This window comes from Pseudophryne corroboree, chromosome 2, assembly GCF_028390025.1.
Source record: "Pseudophryne corroboree isolate aPseCor3 chromosome 2, aPseCor3.hap2, whole genome shotgun sequence".
Taxonomy (NCBI): Eukaryota; Metazoa; Chordata; class Amphibia; order Anura; family Myobatrachidae; genus Pseudophryne; species Pseudophryne corroboree.
In genome coordinates, this window is record NC_086445.1 from 557,818,018 (window position 1) to 557,841,803 (window position 23,786).

Here is a 23,786-nt window from a genome sequence, read left to right on the forward strand (position 1 = left end):
GCTATTCCTCTAACAAAAACACATAGGCAGTTGCCTCCGGCAGTAAAGTTTAGGGGGCAGCATTATGAAGGAAATTGAATTTAAAAATAAATTGTACAAATGTATAAATTGGTGGTATTTACATTTTTGGTAGAGATAGTAATGATTACAATCAAGTGATGTATTGTATACAGTGCCCAATACAGAAATAAATGCTGATGGTCAGCATACGGAATAAGGAGGAGAGTGCTGTGTTGCTTGGTAACAGAATGGCAAGGCACATCTCTTAATGTCTGTATTAGATATGTACAGTATAATTATACATTTTATTTATGTTCTGGTATACGAAATATTTTATGTGTAAGTGTATTTGGAAGTGTTTGGATAAACATTAATTTTATAATGTACACAGTGAACTATGGGGGTAATTCTGAGTTGATCGCAGCAGGAACTTGGTTAGCAGTTGGGCAAAACCATGTGCACTGCAGGGGAGGCAGATATAACATGTGCAGAGAGAGTTAGATTTGGGTGGGTTATTTTGTTTCTGTGCAGGGTAAATACTGGCTGCTTTATTTTTACACTGCAATTTAGATTTCAGATTGAACACACCACACCCAAATCTAACTCTCTCTGCACATGTTACATCTGCCCAGCCTGCAGTGCACATGGGCCCTCATTCCGAGTTGTTCGCTCGGTATTTTTCATCGCATCGCAGTGAAAATCCGCTTAGTACGCATGCGCAATGTTCGCACTGCGACTGCGCCAAGTAACTTTACTATGAAGAAAGTATTTTTACTCACGGCTTTTTCTTCGCTCCGGCGATCGTAATGTGATTGACAGGAAATGGGTGTTACGGGGCGGAAACACGGCGTTTCAGGGGCGTGTGGCTGAAAACGCTACCGTTTCCGGAAAAAACGCAGGAGTGGCCGGAGAAACGGTGGGAGTGCCTGGGCGAACGCTGGGTGTGTTTGTGACGTCAACCAGGAACGACAAGCACTGAACTGATCGCACAGGCAGAGTAAGTCTGGAGCTACTCTGAAACTGCTAAGTAGTTAGTAATCGCAATATTGCGAATACATCGGTCGCAATTTTAAGAAGCTAAGATACACTCCCAGTAGGCGGCGGCTTAGCGTGTGTAACTCTGCTACATTCGCCTTGCGACCGATCAACTCGGAATGAGGGCCATGGTTTTGCCCAACTGCTAACAAGGGCCCTCATTCCGAGTTGTTCGTTCGTTGCCGATTTTCTCTATATTGCGATTAGTCGCTTACTGCGCATGCGCAATGTTCGCAGAGCGCATGCGCTTAGTTATTTTACTCAACAGTTAGGTATTTTACTCACGGCATTACGAGGATTTTTCTTCGTTCTGGTGATTGGAGTGTGATTGACAGGAAGTGGGTGTTTCTGGGCGGAAACTGGCCGTTTTATGGGTGTGTGTGTGTGTGAAAAAACGCTGCCGTTTCTGCAAAAAACGCGGGAGTGGCTGGAGAAACGGGGGAGTGGCTGGGCGAACGCTGGGTGTGTTTGTGACGTCAAACCAGGAACGAAACTGACTGAACTGATCGCAGTGGCAGAGTAAGTGTCGAGCTACTCAGAAACTGCTAGGAAATTTCTATTCGCAATTTTGCGAATCTTTCGTTCGCAATTCTGCTAAGCTAAGATACACTCCCAGAGGGCGGCGGCTTAGCGTGTGCAATGCTGCTAAAAGCAGCTAGCGAGCGAACAACTCGGAATGAGGGCCAAAGTTCCTGCTGCGATCAACTCAGAATTACCCCCTATGTGCAGAAACTCCATTAAGTTGTTGTGATGCTGATATAGCTTTGGCAGGAAATGAGACCTTACTCTTTTGTTACTCACACGTAGGGACATTAGCTGATCTTAGTGCTTAGTATCCTCTGCTAAGTGGGTGGCAGCCTAGGAGCAGGAGAAACAGGGATATTGTGGGCCCTTTAGTTGTGGGTACCATAGGCCAAAGTGAGAGGAGAACTACAATTGGTGCTTTATGTCAGCCAGATTTATGGATCATGCATGGAGAGATGAGTGCTTGTGGGCATGGGCTACAGGATGTAAGACAAAGGTGGAGTTTGTTGATTGAGAGTATTTTACAGTTTTAAAGTGATTCACTTTCAAATTATATGGCAGAAACCAGACATTTTTTAGATAACTTGACTTTGGACAAATTATTGCCCATAAATGATTGCATAAATGCTTCTTCCACTGTTATCCACATAGGCAGATCCAAGGGCAGGGGGAAGGGGGGGGGGGGGGAGCACTCGGGCCTGTGCCCCACCCTGTCGTTTTTTTTTCAAAAGGAGAACAGCAGCAGCACTACTGCTATTTCCGTCAGTCAGATTTGATAAAAGAGCTGACAGGCACTAGGACCCGCCGCTGCTCTAACAGCAAGTCCGTGTGGTAACCAATGGGGATGCTGGAGCTGCAGCTCCAGCCTCCCCCTGCTCACACTGCAACCTACCTCCCCCTACTGCCAGCCAGCCAGAGTCCAGCCCAGGCACGGGGTTCAAATGCCAGCATGGAGTAAGACTGTTACTTATGACGGCGCAGAAGGCTTCATTAGCCTTCACTGCACCGCACAGTTTCCGAGTGCTTCCTCCTCCACTTCCTTTACCACCATGCTAGGTGCAGTCACACTCAGCCTCAGCTTTGAGAAGGCGGCCCGTGTGATTGTGACAGGGCTATCCTGCAGATGTCTTATGCTGTGTGATTGTGACAGGGCTGTCCTGCAGATGTCTTATGCTGTGTGACTGTGACAGGGCTGTCCTGCAGATGCCTTATGCTGCTTGTTGGAGATCCAGCCGGCTGCTTCTGCTAATCAAAGATGGGCAGTTTGTGTCCTGCTGTCTGAGTCTCAGTGCAGTGCCCAAAACAAGGTATGCTGCACCTGCCACCACCAACTAAACACTATAATAATTATATTGTGCTGGGGTGCCTTCCAGAATCCCATAACTAATGGAACAGGTGACCAACATTTCAAGGCCCAATCAGCCTTTTCATCAGGGTGCAACATTGGCAATAAACCAGGATGCGCTCCTACAGCCAATCATTACCTGATGGCGTATTCTGTGAGGCCACGCCCCTGTGATACCACACCCTTTATCTGGGAGCACGCCTGCCTTAGGTGCATGTAAATATAACTATTACCGTTCCCCTATCATGGTGCCCCCCTTTAATTTTCTTCTGGATCCGCCCCTGCCTCCAGGGGTGCTCTGTCCATCCATCAATGGGCTGAGGTTTCCACCAGGGGTGCTCTATTCATCTAGAGGTGCACTGCCTGTCCATCAAGGGGTTGTTTCATTCTCCATGGGTGCTCTGTCCAAGTTTGTGATAAAAAGTAACGTTACATGTCAGACAGAATATGTGGTGTATGTAATTATTGTGTGTGTGGTATTCAATACGTGGGTAGAACCACCCAGTCATTAAACACCAGATTTTTAGAACACAAGAGAAACACCCTGAAAAACTAAGTACAAATAGTATTCCCCGTCATGTTAAATCTAATCATGAAGGGGACATTAATGTACTAACTACTATTCAAGGTATTGAGCATATTAAAAGTACACAAAGAGGGGGTGACAGATTTAATCATCTAGTGCACAGGTTCTCAAACTCGGTCCTCAGGACCCCACACAGTGCATGTTTTGCAGGTCTCCTCACAGATCGCAAGTGAAATAATTAGCTCCACCTGTGGATCTTTTAAAATGTGTCAGTGAGTAATTAATACACCTGTGCACCTGCTGGGTTACCTACCTGCAAAACATGCACTGTGTGGGGTCCTGAGGACCAAGTTTGAGAACCACTGATCTAGTGAAATGGGAAGTCTTTTGGATATTCTCATAAAATACATTATTTCCAATGGGGTTGAACGAGACCATCAAAATGAATAATGTCTAAGGTTTTAGAAAGATGCATTTATGATGTTTATAATTAAGTCACCCTTTTTTTATGAAAATAAAAAATAAATATAAGGGCTAGTGGTGATCGATGCGAGTCAAATCTGGAACCTTGTGGACTCTGATGTGCTACGTTTACCTGTTGAGCCACTGCTGCCAACTATAAGCTACATATAATAAGCAGAGTGCCTGGCTAGGCACGAAATCTATATGAGTCTTACATTTTTGTGATTGGTTGAAGATGTCCTTTGATGCTAGGCAGATCAGAGTTTTGAGGGAGTTGTAATTGGTTAGGGCCAGCCTATCGGTGAGTGTAGGGGAGGTGTTTTAGTGCATGAAGGGTAGAAACTTCCAGATTTGCATCCTCTTGTCGGTTGGAAGACCAACCACCCGCCCGATTGGCCCTTTGATTTGGCTCTCTAATTTGGCTCTCTTCAATTTGGCTTACTATTATCTTTCTTTCAGACTTAGTGGGTGGGAAGGCACTACTGGCCAGTGGTCACTTGTAGCATAAGTGGTGTTGTGGGGCACTTACCCCTTTTGAAGGACGGCGAGTGTGTCCTGCCCTTGTGGGAGGGCGATGGGCACTTCCTTAGGGAGCGTCCTCACTCTGCTATAGGAAGTGGTGGTGAGACCTTCACAACACAGGTTATGCTGATATATATAGATGGGACGTTTCAGTCGCACCCATGACAGTTGGGGCGTTTAGTCGCCGCCATTTTGTAAGATCGTGACTAGAACTGGTTAGTGGTAGCGTCTTCCTGGCCACCCACTACAAGTGAGGTCCAATTAATAAATTCAATGACCATTAAATCCAACGCAGTTGTGTCCGTGTCTTTTATTTTAGTTGATAAGCTAGCTTAAAATTTTATAGTTAATGTCAAGCACAATAAATGAATAGATGGCTTATAAAAATTATATTTTTAGATTCATACTATTTTGCAATCATGAATAAGCATTTAAATTGCTATTACTGTTGTATGGATGCCGCTGCATTGACATGTGGGTATGGAGTGTCTTGGGACTAGAACCCGGGTCCTTGTGGATGACAATGTATTGGATTTGCTTGTTGAGCTATATAGGCTCATTATGAGCTAATGTGAGAACATTTTTTTTTTTTTATAGTCGTGTGCTGTGTGCAATAATAAATATACTTCTGAAGTGCTATTATGTGATATCTGAAGTTGCATACTATTTTGCAACTTTAAATAAGAATTTAGGCCCTCATTCCGAGTTGTTCGCTCGGTAAATTTCATCGCATCGCAGCGATTTTCCGCTTAGTGCGCATGCGCAATGTCCGCACTGCGACTGCGCCAAGTAAATTTGCTATGAAGTTAGGATTTTTACTCACAGCTTTTTCTTCGCTCAGGCGATCGTAGTGTGATTGACAGGAAATGGGTGTTTCTGGGCGGAAACAGGCCGTTTTATGGGCGTGTGGGAAAAAACGCTACCGTTTCCGGAAAAAACGCAGGAGTGGCTGGAGAAACGGGGGAGTGTCTGGGCGAACGCTGGGTGTGTTTGTGACGTCAAACCAGGAACGACAAGCACTGAACTGATCGCAGATGCCGAGTAAGTCTGAAGCTACTCTTGAACTGCTAAGAAGTTTGTAATCGCAATATTGCGAATACGTCGTTCGCAATTTTAAGATGCTAAGATTCACTCCCAGTAGGCGGCGGCTTAACGTGAGCAACTCTGCTAAAATCGCCTTGCGAGCGAACAACTCGGAATGACCTCCTTAATGTGTTATTTTCACTTTGTGAATATCACATTGGTTTGTGAACATGAGGTGTCTTGGGGCTTGAACCATGGACCTTACAGATAATGATATACAGTAGCTGCATTCATTTGTGGAGCCATAGAGGATCATTATAAACCAGACCGTCAATATGTTATATTTACAGACACTTGTGCTGTTTGCTCTAGTGAATATATATATATATATATATATATATATAGTCTTGGAAGATCCTGCACTCTCATCAAAAGTAATAACGACGGCGGGTGCTCCTAATGACCAGAGAGGCCACCAATATACCACAACAACCACCTAGGTGGAAGGTGCACTCACGCCCAGAAATTAGTCTCTGAAGTCACTTGTAAATTCAGTATATTTTTATTCGGGTTCACTGTTGATGCCGTATTTCATCGACGTTTCGGTCCTTATGCGGACCTTTATCAAGATTGGCACTTAAATCACCTATACAATCAGAAACAGTTACAATTAATATGTATAAGAACCCAGATTTATTCAACACCAACACCACCAGTGCCTCCCAGGCCCTGAAGACTGTCACAAAAACCAGAAAACGTATTAAAAAGCTGTTTTTTTATATATGTAAAAAAGAGATACTTGGAAATAATCCACGTGTGATGAAAGAGACACCTCCACCATTAGGACTATCTGTTTAGATAGGCAAATGATTACCTGGACGGCAAGCCAGATCACTCAGATGTGTGGAATGGCCTTCAAAGTTGGCAACATGCCTGATCACATAATGAAGTTAAAAAGCCTATAACGTAGGGGAAGCTGCAAGGCGTAGTCACCTATTAGATAAATAACAGAGTAACTACACCATAAGAAAATACACTAACAACGTCATTTTGGAAAAGATCATACCTAGTTACATGTAGAAATAGCTCATGGCAGCTTGTGGGCTCTGTACATGTGTCAGACACTCAGTCTGTAAGGAGGCACAACAGGAAAAAATAATCACCAACCGTAATCATGTGTCAGAAGGGAGCTGCAGGAGAACCATACTCACTGCTCAAGTGGCTCTGGACATCACACGTGGATTATTTCCAAGTATCTCTTTTTTACATATATAAAAAAACAGCTTTTTAATACGTTTTCTGGTTTTTGTGACAGTCTTCAGGGCCTGGGAGGCACTGGTGGTGTTGGTGTTGAATAAATCTGGGTTCTTATACATATTAATTGTAACTGTTTCTGATTGTATAGGTGATTTAAGTGCCAATCTTGATAAAGGTCCGCATAAGGACCGAAACGTCGATGAAATACGGCATCAACAGTGAACCCGAATAAAAATATACTGAATTTACAAGTGACTTCAGAGACTAATTTCTGGGCGTGAGTGCACCTTCCACCTAGGTGGTTGTTGTGGTATATATATATATATATATATATATATATATATAAAATATATGAGGAAGCAATGATGAAGCATTCAGCGGCAGTCGACGGTCTTTTTAAATGAACAACTGTATTAAAAATCACAGCATAAAGCCGTTTCCGGACTGACACGTCCCTTTGTCAAGGTGAGTAACAACCAAATAAACACAAGTGACATACCTTTATACCAAATACTTGTGTTTATTTGGTTGTTACTCACCTTGACAAAGGGACGTGTCAGTCCCGAAACGTTGGCTTTATGCTGTGATTTTTAATGCAGTTGTTCATTTAAAAAGACCTTCGACTGCCGCTGAATGCTTCATTGCTTCATTGCTTCCTCGTATATTCAACATTACCTCAGAGGGCAATTGATTGGAGTTGTGGGAGTGCCGGTCCATGCCTTATTCATATATATATATATATATATATATATATATATATATATATATATATATTTTAGAGATGTGCACCGGAAATATTTCGGGTTTTGTGTTTTGGTTTTGGATTCGGTTCTGCGGCCGTGTTTTGGATTCGGACGCGTTTTGGCAAAACCTCCCTGAAGTTTTTTTGTCGGATTCGGGTGTGTTTTGGATTCGGGTGTTTTTTTTTTCAAAAACCCCTCAAAAACAGCTTAAATCATAAAATTTGGGGGTAATTTTGTTCCTATAGTATTATTAACCTCAATAACCATAATTTCCACTCATTTCCAGTCTATTTTGAACACCTCACACCTCACAATATTATTTTTAGTCCTAAAATTTGCACCGAGGTCGCTGGATGACTAAGCTAAGTGACCCAAGTGGCCGACACAAACACCTGGCCATCTAGGAGTGGCACTGCAGTGTCAGACAGGATGGCGCTTAAGAAAATTAGCCCCAAACATCACATGATGCAGAGATAAATTTAAAAAAAAGAGGTGCAAAATGGAATTGTCCTTGGGCCCTCTCACCCACCGTTATCTTGTATAAACAGTAGAGATGTGCACTTGAAATTTTTCGGGTTTTGTGTTTTGGTTTTGGGTTCGGTTCCGCGGCCGTGTTTTGGGTTCGACCGCGTTTTGGCAAAACCTCACCGAATTTTTTTTGTCGGATTCGGGTGTGTTTTGGATTCGGGTGTTTTTTTCAAAAAACACTAAAAAACAGCTTAAATCATAGAATTTGGGGGTCATTTTGATCCCAAAGTATTATTAACCTCAAAAACCATAATTTCCACTCATTTTCAGTCTATTCTGAATACCTCACACCTCACAATATTATTTTTAGTCCTAAAATTTGCACCGAGGTCGCTGGATGACTAAGCTAAGCGACCCTAGTGGCCGACACAAACACCTGGCCCATCTAGGAGTGGCACTGCAGTGTCACGCAGGATGTCCCTTCCAAAAAACCCTCCCCAAACAGCACATGACGCAAAGAAAAAAAGAGGCGCAATGAGGTAGCTGTGTGAGTAAGATAAGCGACCCTAGTGGCCGACACAAACACCGGGCCCATCTAGGAGTGGCACTGCAGTGTCACGCAGGATGTCCCTTCCAAAAAACCCTCCCCAAACAGCACATGACGCAAAGAAAAAAAGAGGCGCAATGAGGTAGCTGTGTGAGTAAGATAAGCGACCCTAGTGGCCGACACAAACACCGGGCCCATCTAGGAGTGGCACTGCAGTGTCACGCAGGATGTCCCTTCCAAAAAACCCTCCCCAAACAGCACATGACGCAAAGAAAAAAAGAGGCGCAATGAGGTAGCTGTGTGAGTAAGATAAGCGACCCTAGTGGCCGACACAAACACCGGGCCCATCTAGGAGTGGCACTGCAGTGTCACGCAGGATGTCCCTTCCAAAAAACCCTCCCCAAACAGCACATGACGCAAAGAAAAAAAGAGGCGCAATGAGGTAGCTGTGTGAGTAAGATAAGCGACCCTAGTGGCCGACACAAACACCGGGCACATCTAGGAGTGGCACTGCAGTGTCAAGCAGGTTGGCCCTTCCAAAAAAATACTCCCCAAACAGCACATGACGCAAAGAAAAATTAAAGAAAAAAGAGGTGCAAGATGGAATTGTCCTTGGGCCCTCCCACCCACCCTTATGTTGTATAAACAGGACATGCACACTTTAACCAACCCATCATTTCAGTGACAGGGTCTGCCACACGACTGTGACTGAAATGACGGGTTGGTTTGGACCCCCACCAAAAAAGAAGCAATTAATCTCTCCTTGCACAAACTGGCTCTACAGAGGCAAGATGTCCACCTCATCATCATCCTCCGATATATCACCGTGTACATCCCCCTCCTCACAGATTATCAATTCGTCCCCACTGGAATCCACCATCTCAGCTCCCTGTGTACTTTGTGGAGGCAATTGCTGCTGGTCAATGTCTCCACGGAGGAATTGATTATAATTCATTTTAATGAACATCATCTTCTCCACATTTTCTGGATGTAACCTCGTACGCCGATTGCTGACAAGGTGAGCGGCGGCACTAAACACTCTTTCGGAGTACACACTTGTGGGAGGGCAACTTAGGTAGAATAAAGCCAGTTTGTGCAAGGGCCTCCAAATTGCCACTTTTTCCTGCCAGTATAAGTACGGACTGTGTGACGTGCCTACTTGGATGCGGTCACTCATATAATCCTCCACCATTCTTTCAATGGTGAGAGAATCATATGCAGTGACAGTAGACGACATGTCCGTAATCGTTGTCAGGTCCTTCAGTCCGGACCAGATGTCAGCATCAGCAGTCGCTCCAGACTGCCCTGCATCACCGCCAGCGGGTGGGCTCGGAATTCTGAGCCTTTTCCTCGCACCCCCAGTTGCGGGAGAATGTGAAGGAGGAGATGTTGACAGGTCGCGTTCCGCTTGACTTGACAATTTTCTCACCAGCAGGTCTTTGAACCCCAGCAGACTTGTGTCTGCCGGAAAGAGAGATCCAAGGTAGGCTTTAAATCTAGGATCGAGCATGGTGGCCAAAATGTAGTGCTCTGATTTCAACAGATTGACCACCCGTGAATCCTTGTTAAGCGAATTAAGGGCTCCATCCACAAGTCCCACATGCCTAGCGGAATCGCTCCATGTTAGCTCCTCCTTCAATGTCTCCAGCTTCTTCTGCAAAAGCCTGATGAGGGGAATGACCTGACTCAGGCTGGCAGTGTCTGAACTGACTTCACGTGTGGCAAGTTCAAAGGGCATCAGAACCTTGCACAATGTTGAAATCATTCTCCACTGCGCTTGAGACAGGTGCATTCCACCTCCTATATCGTGCTGAATTGTGTAGGCTTGAATGGCCTTTTGCTGCTCCTCCAACCTCTGAAGCATATAGAGGGTTGAATTCCACCTCGTTACCACTTCTTGCTTCAGATGATGGCAGGGCAGGTTCAGTAGTTTTTGGTGGTGCTCCAGTCTTCTGTACGTGGTGCCTGTACGCCGAAAGTGTCCCGCAATTCTTCTGGCCACCGACAGCATCTCTTGCACACCCCTGTCGTTTTTTAAAAAATTCTGCACCACCAAATTCAAGGTATGTGCAAAACATGGGACGTGCTGGAATTTGCCCAGATTTAATGCACACACAATATTGCTGGCGTTGTCCGATGCCACAAATCCACAGGAGAGTCCAATTGGGGTAAGCCATTCCGCGATGATCTTCCTCAGTTGCCGTAAGAGGTTTTCAGCTGTGTGCGTATTCTGGAAAGCGGTGATACAAAGCGTAGCCTGCCTAGGAAAGAGTTGGCGTTTGCGAGATGCTGCTACTGGTGCCGCCGCTGCTGTTCTTGCGGCGGGAGTCCATACATCTACCCAGTGGGCTGTCACAGTCATATAGTCCTGACTCTGCCCTGCTCCACTTGTCCACATGTCCGTGGTTAAGTGGACATTGGGTACAACTGCATTTTTTAGGACACTGGTGAGTCTTTTTCTGACGTCCGTGTACATTCTCGGTATCGCCTGCCTCTAGGAACCTAGATGGTATTTGGTGAACTAACGGCGGATACCGGACGCACGTCTAACACCATAGTTGTCAAGGCCTCAGTTATCCGCTTTGCAGCAGGATGACTGCTGTGATATTTCATCTTCCTCGCAAAGGACTGTTGGACAGTCAATTGCTTACTGGAAGTAGTACAAGTGGGCTTACGACTTCCCCTCTGGGATGACGATCGACTCCCAGCAGCAACAACAGCAGCGCCAGCAGCAGTAGGCATTACACTCAAGGATGCATCGGAGGAATCCCAGGCAGGAGAGGACTCGTCAGAATTGCCAGTGACATGGCCTGCAGGACTATTGGCATTCCTGGGTAAGGAGGAAATTGACACTGAGGGAGTTGGTGGGGTGGTTTGCGTGAGCTTGGTTACAAGAGGAAGGGATTTACTGGTCAGTGGACTGCTTCCGCTGTCACCCAAAGTTTTTGAACTTGTCACTGACTTATTATGAATGCGCTGCAGGTGACGTATAAGGGAGGATGTTCCGAGGTGGTTAACGTCCTTACCCCTACTTATTACAGCTTGACAAAGGCAACACACGGCTTGACACCTGTTGTCCGCATTTCTGTTGAAATACTTCCACACCGAAGAGCTGATTTTTTTGGTATTTTCACCAGGCATGTCAATGGCCATATTCCTCCCACGGACAACAGGTGTCTCCCCGGGTGCCTGACTTAAACAAACCACCTCACCATCAGAATCCTCCTGGTCAATTTCCTCCCCAGCGCCAGCAACACCCATATCCTCCTCATCCTGGTGTACTTCAACACTGACATCTTCAATCTGACTATCAGGAACTGGACTGCGGGTGCTCCTTCCAGCACTTGCAGGGGGCGTGCAAATGGTGGAAGGCGCATGCTCTTCACGTCCAGTGTTGGGAAGGTCAGGCATCGCAACCGACACAATTGGACTCTCCTTGTGGATTTGGGATTTCGAAGAACGCACAGTTCTTTGCGGTGCTTTTGCCAGCTTGAGTCTTTTCAGTTTTCTAGCGAGAGGCTAAGTGCTTCCATCCTCATGTGAAGCTGAACCACTAGCCATGAACATAGGCCAGGGCCTCAGCCGTTCCTTGCCACTCCGTGTGGTAAATGGCATATTGGCAAGTTTACGCTTCTCCTCCGACAATTTTATTTTAGATTTTGGAGTCCTTTTTTTACTAATATTTGGTGTTTTGGATTTTACATGCTCTGTACTATGACATTGGGCATCGGCCTTGGCAGACGACGTTGCTGGCATTTCATCGTCTCGGCCATGACTAGTGGCAGCAGCTTCAGCACGAGGTGGAAGTGGATCTTGATCTTTCCCTAATTTTGGAACCTCAACATTTTTGTTCTCCATATTTTAATAGGCACAACTAAAAGGCACCTCAGGTAAACAATGGAGATGGATGGATACTAGTATACTTATGGATGGACTGCCGAGTGCCGACACAGAGGTAGCTACAGCCGTGGACTACCGTACTGTGTCTGCTGCTAATATAGACTGGATGATAATGAGATGAAATCAATATATATGTATATATAATATCACTAGTACTGCAGCCGGACAGGTATATATATTTATTATGTAATGACTGATGACGGACCTGCTGGACACTGTCAGCTCAGCAGCACCGCAGACTGCTACAGTAAGCTACTATAGTAGTATGTATAAAGAAGAAAGAAAAAAAAAACCACGGGTAGGTGGTATACAATTATGGATGGACTGCCGAGTGCCGACACAGAGGTAGCTACAGCCGTGGACTACCGTACTGTGTCTGCTGATAATATAGACTGGATGATAATGAGATGAAATCAATATATATGTATATATAATATCACTAGTACTGCAGCCGGACAGGTATATATATTTATTATGTAATGACTGATGACGGACCTGCTGGACACTGTCAGCTCAGCAGCACCGCAGACTGCTACAGTAAGCTACTATAGTAGTATGTATAAAGAAGAAAGAAAAAAAAAACCACGGGTAGGTGGTATACAATTATGGATGGACTGCCGAGTGCCGACACAGAGGTAGCTACAGCCGTGGACTACCGTACTGTGTCTGCTGATAATATAGACTGGATGATAATGAGATGAAATCAATATATATGTATATATAATATCACTAGTACTGCAGCTGGACAGGTATATATATTTATTATGTAATGACTGATGACGGACCTGCTGGACACTGTCAGCTCAGCAGCACCGCAGACTGCTACAGTAAGCTACTATAGTAGTATGTATAAAGAAGAAAGAAAAAAAAAAACCACGGGTAGGTGGTATACAATTATGGATGGACTGCCGAGTGCCGACACAGAGGTAGCTACAGCCGTGGACTAACGTACTGTGTCTGCTGATAATATAGACTAGATGATAATGAGATGAAATCAATATATATGTATATATAATATCACTAGTACTGCAGCCGGACAGGTATATATATTTATTATGTAATGACTGATGACGGACCTGCTGGACACTGTCAGCTCAGCAGCACCGCAGACTGCTACAGTAAGCTACTATAGTAGTATGTATAAAGAAGAAAGAAAAAAAAAAACCACGGGTAGGTGGTATACAATTATGGATGGACTGCCGAGTGCCGACACAGAGGTAGCTACAGCCATGGACAAACGTACTGTGTCTGCTGATAATATAGACTGAATGATAATGAGATGAAATCAATATATATATATATATAATTATATAATATCACTAGTACTGCAGCCGGACAGGTATATATATTTATTATGTAATGACTGATGACGGACCTGCTGGACACTGTCAGCTCAGCATCACCGCAGACTGCTACAGTAAGCTACTATAGTAGTATGTATAAAGAAGAAAGAAAAAAAAAACCACGGGTAGGTGGTATACAATTATGGATGGACTGCCGAGTGCCGACACAGAGGTAGCTACAGCCGTGGACTACCGTACTGTGTCTGCTGATAATATAGACTGGATGATAATGAGATGAAATCAATATATATGTATATATAATATCACTAGTACTGCAGCCGGACAGGTATATATATTTATTATGTAATGACTGATGATGGACCTGCTGGACACTGTCAGCTCAGCAGCACCGCAGACTGCTACAGTAAGCTACTATAGTAGTATGTATAAAGAAGAAAGAAAAAAAAAAACCACGGGTAGGTGGTATACAATTATGGATGGACTGCCGAGTGCCGACACAGAGGAAGCTACAGCCGTGGACTAACGTACTGTGTCTGCTGATAATATAGACTGGATGATAATGAGATGAAATCAATATATATGTATATATAATATCACTAGTACTGCAGCCGGACAGGTATATATATTTATTATGTAATGACTGATGACGGACCTGCTGGACACTGTCAGCTCAGCAGCACCGCAGACTGCTACAGTAAGCTACTATAGTAGTATGTATAAAGAAGAAAGAAAAGAAAAAAACCACGGGTAGGTGGTATACAATTATGGATGGACTGCCGAGTGCCGACACAGAGGTAGCTACAGCCGTGGACTAACGTACTGTGTCTGCTGATAATATAGACTGGATGATAATGAGATGAAATCAATATATATATATATATAATTATATAATATCACTAGTACTGCAGCCGGACAGGTATATATATTTATTATGTAATGACTGATGACGGACCTGCTGGACACTGTCAGCTCAGCAGCACCGCAGACTGCTACAGTAAGCTACTATAGTAGTATGTATAAAGAAGAAAGAAAAAAGAAAAAAAACACGGGTAGGTGCTAGGTGGTATACAATATTATATATATATTATATACAATTATATATATATATATATATATATATTAAACTCATAAACTGGTGGTGATTATTAAACTGGTGGTCAGGTCACTGGTCACACTATCAGCAACTTGCAAGTAGTACTCCTGAGTCCTAAGCAGACAATCACAATATATATTATACTGGTGGTCAGTGTGGTCACAAACAATGGCAGTGTGGCACTCTGGCAGCAAAAGTGTGCACTGTACGTTATATGTACTCCTGAGTCCTGAGTCCTGCTCTCAGACTCTAACTGCTCCCCACTGTCAGTGTCTCCCCCACAAGTCAGATAATACAGTCACACTATCTCTATCACTTCAGCAAGTACTAGTAGTAGTAGTACTCCTCCTAATGCTCCCCAAAATTACTACTGTGTCTCTCTCTGTCTCACTCTCTTCTCGAATCTCTATAAACGGAGAGGACGCCAGCCACGTCCTCTCCCTATGAATCTCAATGCACGTGTGAAAATGGCGGCGACGCGCGGCTCCTTATATAGAATCCGAGTCTCGCGATAGAATCCGAGCCTCGCGAGAATCCGACAGCGTGATGATGACGTTCGGGCGCGCTCGGGTTAACCGAGCAAGGCGGGAAGATCCGAGTCGCTCGGACCCGTGTAAAAAAAACTGAAGTTCGGGCGGGTTCGGATTCCGAGGAACCGAACCCGCTCATCTCTAATAAACAGGACATGCAAACTTTAACAAACCCATCATTTCAACCACAGGGTCTGCCACACGACTGTGGCTGAAATGACTGGTTGGTTTGGGCCCCCACCAAAAAAGAAGCAATCAATCTCTCCTTGCATAAACTGGCTCTACATAGGCAAGATGTCCACCTCCTCCTCATCGTCCGATTCCTCACCCCTTTCACTGTGTACATCCCCCTCCTAACAGATTATTAATTCGTCCCCACTGGAATCCACCATCTCAGGTCCCTGTGTACTTTCTGGAGGCAATTGCTGGTGAATGTCTCCACGGAGGAATTGATTATAATTTATTTTGATGAACATCATCTTCTCCACATTTTCTGGAAGTAACCTCGTACACCGTTTGCTGACAAGGTGACCGGCTGCACAAAACACTCTTTCGGAGTACACACTGGAGGTGGGGCCACTTAGGTAAAATAAAGCCAGTTTGTGCAAGGGCCTCCAAATTGCCTTTTTCCTGCCAGTATACGTACGGACTGTCTGACGTGCCTACTTGGATGCGGTCACTCATATAATCCTCCACCATTCTTTCAATGGTGACAGAATCATATGCAGTGAGAGTAGACGACATGTCAGTAATCGTTGGCAGGTCCTTCAGTCAGAACCAGATGTCAGCACTTGCTCCAGACTGCCCTGAATCACCGCCAGCGGGTGGGCTCGGAATTCTTAGCCTTTTCCTCGCAGCCCCAGTTGCGGGAGAATGTGAAGGAGGAGCTGTTGACGGGTCACGTTCCGCTTGACTTGACAAGTGTCTCACCAGCAGGTCTTTGCACCTTTGCACACTTGTGTCTGCCGGAAAGAGAGATACTACGTAGGCTTTAAACATAGGCTCGAGCACGGTGGCCAAAATGTAGTGCTCTGATTTCAACAGATTGACCACCCGTGAATCCTGGTTAAGCGAATTAAGGGCTCCATCCACAAGTCCCACCTGTCTAGCGGAATCGCTCTGTTTTAGCTCCTCCTTCAATCTCTCCAGCTGCCTCTGCAAAAGCTTGATGAGGGGAATGACCTGACTCAGGCTGGCAGTGTCTGAACTGACTTCACGTGTGGAAAGTTCAAAGGGTTGCAGAACCTTGCACAACGTTGAAATAATTCTCCACTGCGCTTGAGTCAGGTGCATTCCCCCTCCTTTGCCTATATTATAGGTAGCTGTATAGGCTTGAATGTCCTTTTGCTGCTCCTCCATCCTCTGAAGCATATAGAGGGTTGAATTCCACCTCGTTACCACCTCTTGCTTCAGATAATGGCAGGGCAGGTTCAGGAGTGTTTACTGGTGCTCCAGTCTTCGGCACGCGGTGGCTGAATGCCGAAAGTGGCCCGCAATTCTTCGGGCCACCAACATCATCTCTTGCACGCCCCTGTCATTTTTTTTAAAATTCTGCACCACCAAATTCAATGTATGTGCAAAACATGGGACGTGCTGGAATTTGCCCACATGTAATGCACGCACAGTATTGGTGGCATTGTCCGATGTCACAAATCCCCAGGAGAGTCCAATTGGGGTAAGCCATTCTGCGATGATGTTCCTCAGTTTCCGTAAGAGGTTGTCAGCTGTGTGCCTCTTATGGAAAGCGGTGATACAAAGCGTAGCCTGCCTAGGAACGAGTTGGCGTTTGCGAGATGCTGCTACTGGTGCCGCCGCTGCTGTTCTTGCTGTGGGAGGCAATACATCTACCCAGTGGGCTGTCACAGTCATATAGTCCTGAGTCTGCCCTGCTCCAATTGTCCACATGTCCGTGGTTAAGTGGACATTGGGTACAACTGCATTTTTTAGGACACTGGTGACTCTTTTTCTAAGGTCTGTGTAGATTCTTGGTATCGCCTGCCTAGAGAAGTGGAACCTGGATGGTATTTGGTACCGGGGACACACTAACTCAATAAATTGTCTAATTCCCGGTGAATTAACGGTGGATACCGGACACACGTTTAACACCACCACAGCTGCCAAGGCCTGAGTTATCTGCTTTGCAGCAGGATGACTGCTGTGATATTTCATCTTCCTCGCAAAGGACTGTTGGACAGTCAATTGCTTACTGGAAGTAGTACAAGTGGTCTTCCGACTTCCCCTCTGGGATGACAATCGACTCCCAGCAGCAACAACAGCAGTGCCAGCAGCAGTAGGCATTACACTCAAGGATGCATCGGAGGAATCCCAGTTAGGAGAGGACTCGTCAGACTTGCCAGTGACATGGTCTGCAGGAATATTGGCATTCCTGTCTAAGGAGGAAATTGACACTGAGGGAGTTGGTGGTGTGGTTTGCGGGAGCTTGGGTACAAGAGGAAGGGATTTAGTCGTCAGTGGACTGCTTCCACTGCCACCCAAAGTTTATGAACTTGTATAAGGGAGGATGTTCCTAGGTGGTTAACGTCCTTACCCCTACTTATTACAGCTTGACAAAGGCAACACACGGCTTGACACCTGTTGTCCGCATTTCTGTTAAAATAATTCCACACCGAAGAGGTGATTTTTTTTTTGTATTTTGACCGGGCATGTCAATAGCCAGATTCATCCCATGGACAACAGGTGTCTCCCCGGGTGCCTGACTTAAACAAACCACCTCACCATCAGAATCCTCCTAGTCAATTTCCTCCTCAGCGCCAGCAACATCCATATCCTCATCCTGGTGTACTTCAACAGTGACATCTTCAATTTAACTATCAGGAACTGGACTGTGGGTGCTCCTTCCAGCACTTGCAGGGGGCGTGCAAATGGTGGAAGGCGCCACCTCTTCCCGTCCAGTGTTGGGAAGGTCAGGCATCGCAACCGACACAATTGGACTCTCCTTGGGGATTTGTGATTTAGAAGAACGCACAGTTCTGTGCTGTGCTTTTGCCATCTTAACTCTTTTTCAGTTTTCTAGCGGGAGGATGAGTGCTTCCATCCTCATGTGAAGCTGAACCACTAGCCCTGAACATAGGCCAGGGCCTCAGCCGTTCCTTGCCACTCCGTGTCATAAATGGCATATTGGCAAGTTTACGCTTCTCCTCAGATGCTTTTAATTTAGATTTTTGGGTCATTTTACTGAACTTTAGTTTTTTGGATTTTACATGCTCTCTACTATGACATTGGGTATCGGCCTTGGCAGACGACGTTGATGGCATTTCATCATCTCAGCCATGACCAGTGGCAGAAGCTTCAGCATGAGGTGGAAGTGGATCTTGATCTTTCCCTATTTTACCCTACACATTTTTGTTCTCCATTTTTTAATGTGTGGAATTATATGCCAGTAATATATCAATAGCAATGGCCTACTGTATTGTACTATATATGTATACTGTTGGTCAACAAAATGCTGCACTGTAATAATATATATACTGCTCACAAAAATGCTGCACAGATATGGAATGGATATTTGCAGTGACACAGAGCTGCAAGATACAGCAATGGCCTACTGTACAACTATATACTGTTGGTCACCAAAATGCTGCACTGTAATACTATATATACTGCTCACAAAAATGCAGCACAGATATGGAATGGATACTTGCAGTGACACAGAGCTGCAAGATACAGCAATGGCCTACTGTACACAACTATATACTGTTGGGTCACCAAAATGCTGCACTGTAATACTATATATACTGCTCACAAAAATGCAGCACAGATATGGAATGGATACTTGCAGTGACACAGAGCTGCAACATACAACAAGGGCCTACTGTACACAACTATATACTGTTGGGTCACCAAAATGCTGCACTGTAATACTATATATACTGCTCACAAAAATGCAGCACAGATATGGAATGGATACGTGCAGTGACACAGAGCTGCAAGATACAGCAATGGCCTACTGTACACAACTATATACTGTTGGGTCACCAAAATGCTGCACTGTAATACTATATATACTGCTCACAAAATTGCAGCACAGATATGGAATGGATACTTGCAGTGACACAGAGCTGCAAGATACAGCAATGGCCTACTGTACTGTACTACTATAAGTATAATTATATACTGGTGGTCCCCAGTCCCCACAATAAAGCACACTGAGCACAGATATTTGCAGCACACTGAGCACAGATATGGACCGTTCTCAGGCAGAGAACGTAGATATTTTCAGCACACTGCGCACAGATATTTGCAGCACACTGAGCACAGATATTTGCAGCACACTGAGCACAGAAACGGAGCTTTGCAGGGAGAGAACGCAGCCACGTCCTCCCTGTTCAATCTCCAATGCACGAGTGAAAATGGCGGTGACGTGCGGCTCTTTATATAGAATACGAATCTCACGAGAATCCGTCAGCGGGATGATGACGTTCAGGCGCGTTCGGGTTAACCGAGCAAGGCGGGAAGATCTGAGGCTGCCTCGGAACTGTGTAAAATAGGTGAAGTTCGGGGGGGTTCGTATCTCGGAGAACCGAACGCGCTCATCTCTAATATATATAATATTTAGAGATGTGCGGCGGGCACTTTTCATGTTTTGTGTTTTGACTCTGGTTCCATGCTCGTGTTTTGGATCTGGATTGGTTTTGCCAAAACCACCCTTTCATGTTTTGGATTTGGTTTTGGTTTTGGATCTGAATGGTTTTTGAAAAAAACATAAAAACAGCTAAAATCACATAATTTGGGGGTAATTTTGATCCTACGGTATTATTAACCTCAATAACATTCATTTCCACTCATTTCCAGTCTATTCTAAATACCGTACAATATTGTTTTTAGGCCAAAAGGTTGCACCAAGGTGGCAGGATAACTAAGCTAAGCGACACAAGTGTGCGGCACAAACACCTGGCCCATCTAGGAGTGGCACTGCAGTAACAGATAGGATGGCAGATTTAAAAAATAGGCCCCAAACAGCACATGATGCAAAGAAGAAAATGAGGTGCAATGAGGTTGCTGGATGGCTAAGCTAAGTGACACAAGTGTGTGGAACAAACACCTGGCCCATCTAGGAGTGGCACTACAATGGCAGACAGGATGGCACTTAAAAAAACTAGGCCCCAAACAGCACATCATGCAAAGAAGAAAAAGAGGTGCATTGAGGTAGCTGTATGACTAAGCTAAGCGACACAAGTATGCGGCACAAACAACATGGGACGTGCTGGAATTTGCCCAAATCTAATACACGCACAATATTGGTGGCACAGGAGAGCGTACCTCTAAACCACACAAACACGGCAAAAACCTGTAAAATTAATTTGGATAATAGTAACCCTTTTATTGGGAGCTATTATAATAATATGCAGTCTAGGCGAGCGTACCCCTACACCACACAGGGCAAACCCTGTAACAATTATTTGGATAATAATCTAAGTAATGTATATATCCCTTTTATTTGCAGTAAATAATATACAGCACAGGACACCACCACTGGACTGATGCAGCACAAGACACCACCACTAGACTGGACTTATACGGAAATACCCCTGGACTTATACAGCAGTACCCTTGGAGTTGTACGGCAGTGTCAGACAGGATTGCACTTTAAAAAACTAGACCCCAAACAGCACATGATGCAAAGAAGAAAAAGAGGTGCAAGATGGAATTGTCCTTGGGCCCTCCCACCCACCCTTTTGTTGTATAAACAGGACATGCACACTTTAACAAACCAATCATTTCAGCGACAGGGTCTGCCACACGACTGTGGCTGAAATGACTGGTTTGTTTGGGCCCCCACCAAAAAAGAAGCAATCAACCTCTCCTTGCACAAACTGGCTCTACAGAGGCAAGATGTTGACCTCATTGTCCGATTCCTCATCCCTTTCAGTCCGGACCAGATGTCAGCTTTCGCTCTGGACTGCCCTGCATCACCGCCAGCGGGTGGGCTAGGAAATGTTATCCTTTTCCTTGCAGCCCCAGTGGCGGGAGAAATTGAAGGACGAGCTGTTGACTGGTCACGTTTTGCTTGAGTTGACAATTTACTAACCAGCAGGTCTTTGCACCTCTGCACACTTGTGTTTGCTGGAAAGAGAGATACAACATAGGCTTTAAACCTAGGATCGAGCACGGTGGCCAAAATATAGTGCTCTGATTTCAACAGATTGACCATCCTTGAATCCTGGCAAAGCGAATGAAGGGCTCCATCCACAAGTCCCACATACTTTGCGGAATCGCTCCGTCTTAGCTCCTCCTTTAATTTCTACAGCTGCTTCTGCAAAAGCCTGATGAGGGGAATAACCTGACTCAAGCTGGCAGTGTCTGAACTGACTTCACGTGTGGCAAGTTCGAAGGGTTGGAGAACCTTGCACAAGACGGAAATCATTCTCCACTGCGCTTGAGTCAGGTGCATTACCCCTCCTCTGCCTATATCGTAGGTGGATGTATAGGCTTGAATGGCCTTTTGCTGCTCCTCCATCCTCTGAAGCATATAGAGTGTTGAATTCCACCTCGTTACCACCTCTTGCTTCAGTTGATGGCGGGGCAGGTTCAGGAGTGTTTGCTGGTGCTCCAGTCTTCGGCACACAGTGGCAGAATGCCGAAAGTGGTCCGCAATTTTTTGGGACACCGACAGCATCTCCTGCACACCTTTGTCATTTTTCAAAAAATTCTGCACCACCAAATTATTTGTATGTGCAAAACATGGGACATGCTGGAATTTGCCCAGATGTAATGCACGCACAATATTGGTGGCATTGTCCAATATCACAAATCCTCAGGAGAGTCCAATTGGGGTAAGCCATTCTGCGATGATGTTCTTCAGTTTCCATAAGAGGTTGTCAGCTGTGTGCCTCTTAAGGAAAGCGGTGATACATAGCGTAGCCTGCCTAGGAACAAGTTGGCGTTTACGAGATGCTGCTACTAGTGCAGCTGCTGTTGTTGCTGCGAGAGGCCATACATCTACCCAGTGGGCTGTCACAGTCATATAGTACTTAGTCTGCCCTGTTCCACTTGTCCACATGTCCATGGTTAAGTGGACACTGGATACAACCGTATTTTGTAGGACACTGGTGACTCTTTTTCTGACGTCTGTGTACATTCTCGGTATTGCCTGCCTAGAGAAGTGGAACCTAGATGGGATTTGATACCGGGGACACAGTACCTCAAAGAATTCTCTCTTTTTTTTTTGTTATTATTATTATACGGTAGCAGTGGACCTATAACAGCAGCGTATACCATTGTGACTGCCTCATCACTGGAATGACTGATGAGACAGGACATTACCACTAGTCTGATGCAGCACAACACCACTTTATACAGGCACACTGGATATATGGCAACAGAGGACACCAACACTGTGACTGGCTGGACTGATGCAGCACAATACACTGACTACACTGGACTGGGCTGGACAGCACAACACAGCACCACTTTATACAGCTACACTGGATATATGGCAGCCGAGGACACCAACACTGTGACTACACTGGACTAGAATGAGCAGCACAACATAGCACAAGACTCGCCACCCCACTTTTCCTCCCCCACACAGACACTGAACACTGAGGACACGTCCTCTCAATACACTCTCCGAGACTGGAGTGAAAATGGCCGCGACGCGCGGCTCCTTATATGGAATCCAAATCCCAGCGGGATGATGACGTTTTGCCGCGTTCAGGTTTTCGAGTCAGGCTGGAAAACCCGAGCCGAGCTCGGAAGAACTTGGAAGGCAAAGTCCGGTAGGGTTCGGTTTATATATATATATATATATATATATATATACATTTTATTTTTTTTACTTTAGGGATGTGTAGCCAAAATCTAGGGTTTTGGATCTGTATCTCCTTCATGTTTTGGATCTGTATTTGTTTTCCCAAAAACACCCTTGTAAGTTTTGGATCTGTATTTTTATTTTATTTTTAAATCATAAAAACAGCTATAATCACAGAATTTTGGCCTGTTTTTGTTCCTACAGTATTATTAACCTTAAAAACATTCATTTCCAGTCAATTTTGACCACCTCGCAGCTCACAATATTGTTTTAATCCAGTTTAGGGCAAAAGGTTGCACTGAGGTAGCTGGACAACTAAGCTAAGCGACAGCAGTGGGCATCACAAACATGTGGCACTTAAACTTCCAACATGGAACATCTAGGAAACAGAATGGCATTGCAGTGGCAGACAGGGTGGCAGTTTAATAAACTACTGTATACAAATGTTTGTAATAAACTACTCTATACAAATGTTTGTCATCACAATCAGCAATGCTCCAAACAGCACATAATGCAAAGAAAAGAGGTGCAAGATGGAATTGTCCCACCCACACTTATGTTGTATATATTAAACAGGACATGTACAATTTAACAAACCAATCATTTCAGTGACAGGGACTGTCATTTGTGGCTGTAATGATTGGTTTGTTTGGGCCTCCACAAAAAATTTTTTAGAAGGACATCCTCCAATAGGTAATGACTCTGAGGATGTTGATGATGAGTTGTTAATTACAT

At 44.9% G+C, this 23,786-nt stretch overlaps 2 long non-coding RNA genes across 2 annotated transcripts in view; both read right to left on the bottom strand.

The window, feature by feature from the left end:
* The window catches only part of LOC135050976 (uncharacterized), a 187,150-nt gene that overhangs the window by 1,472 nt on the left and 161,892 nt on the right, over nucleotides 1-23,786 (bottom strand). The window lies entirely within an intron of this gene.
* Nucleotides 5,848-6,568, bottom strand: LOC135050974 (uncharacterized). Its single transcript, XR_010241963.1, has 3 exons — nucleotides 6,505-6,568; nucleotides 6,313-6,431; nucleotides 5,848-6,084 (listed from the first exon to the last, which is right to left on the bottom strand). It is a non-coding gene; the product is annotated as an uncharacterized LOC135050974 (long non-coding RNA).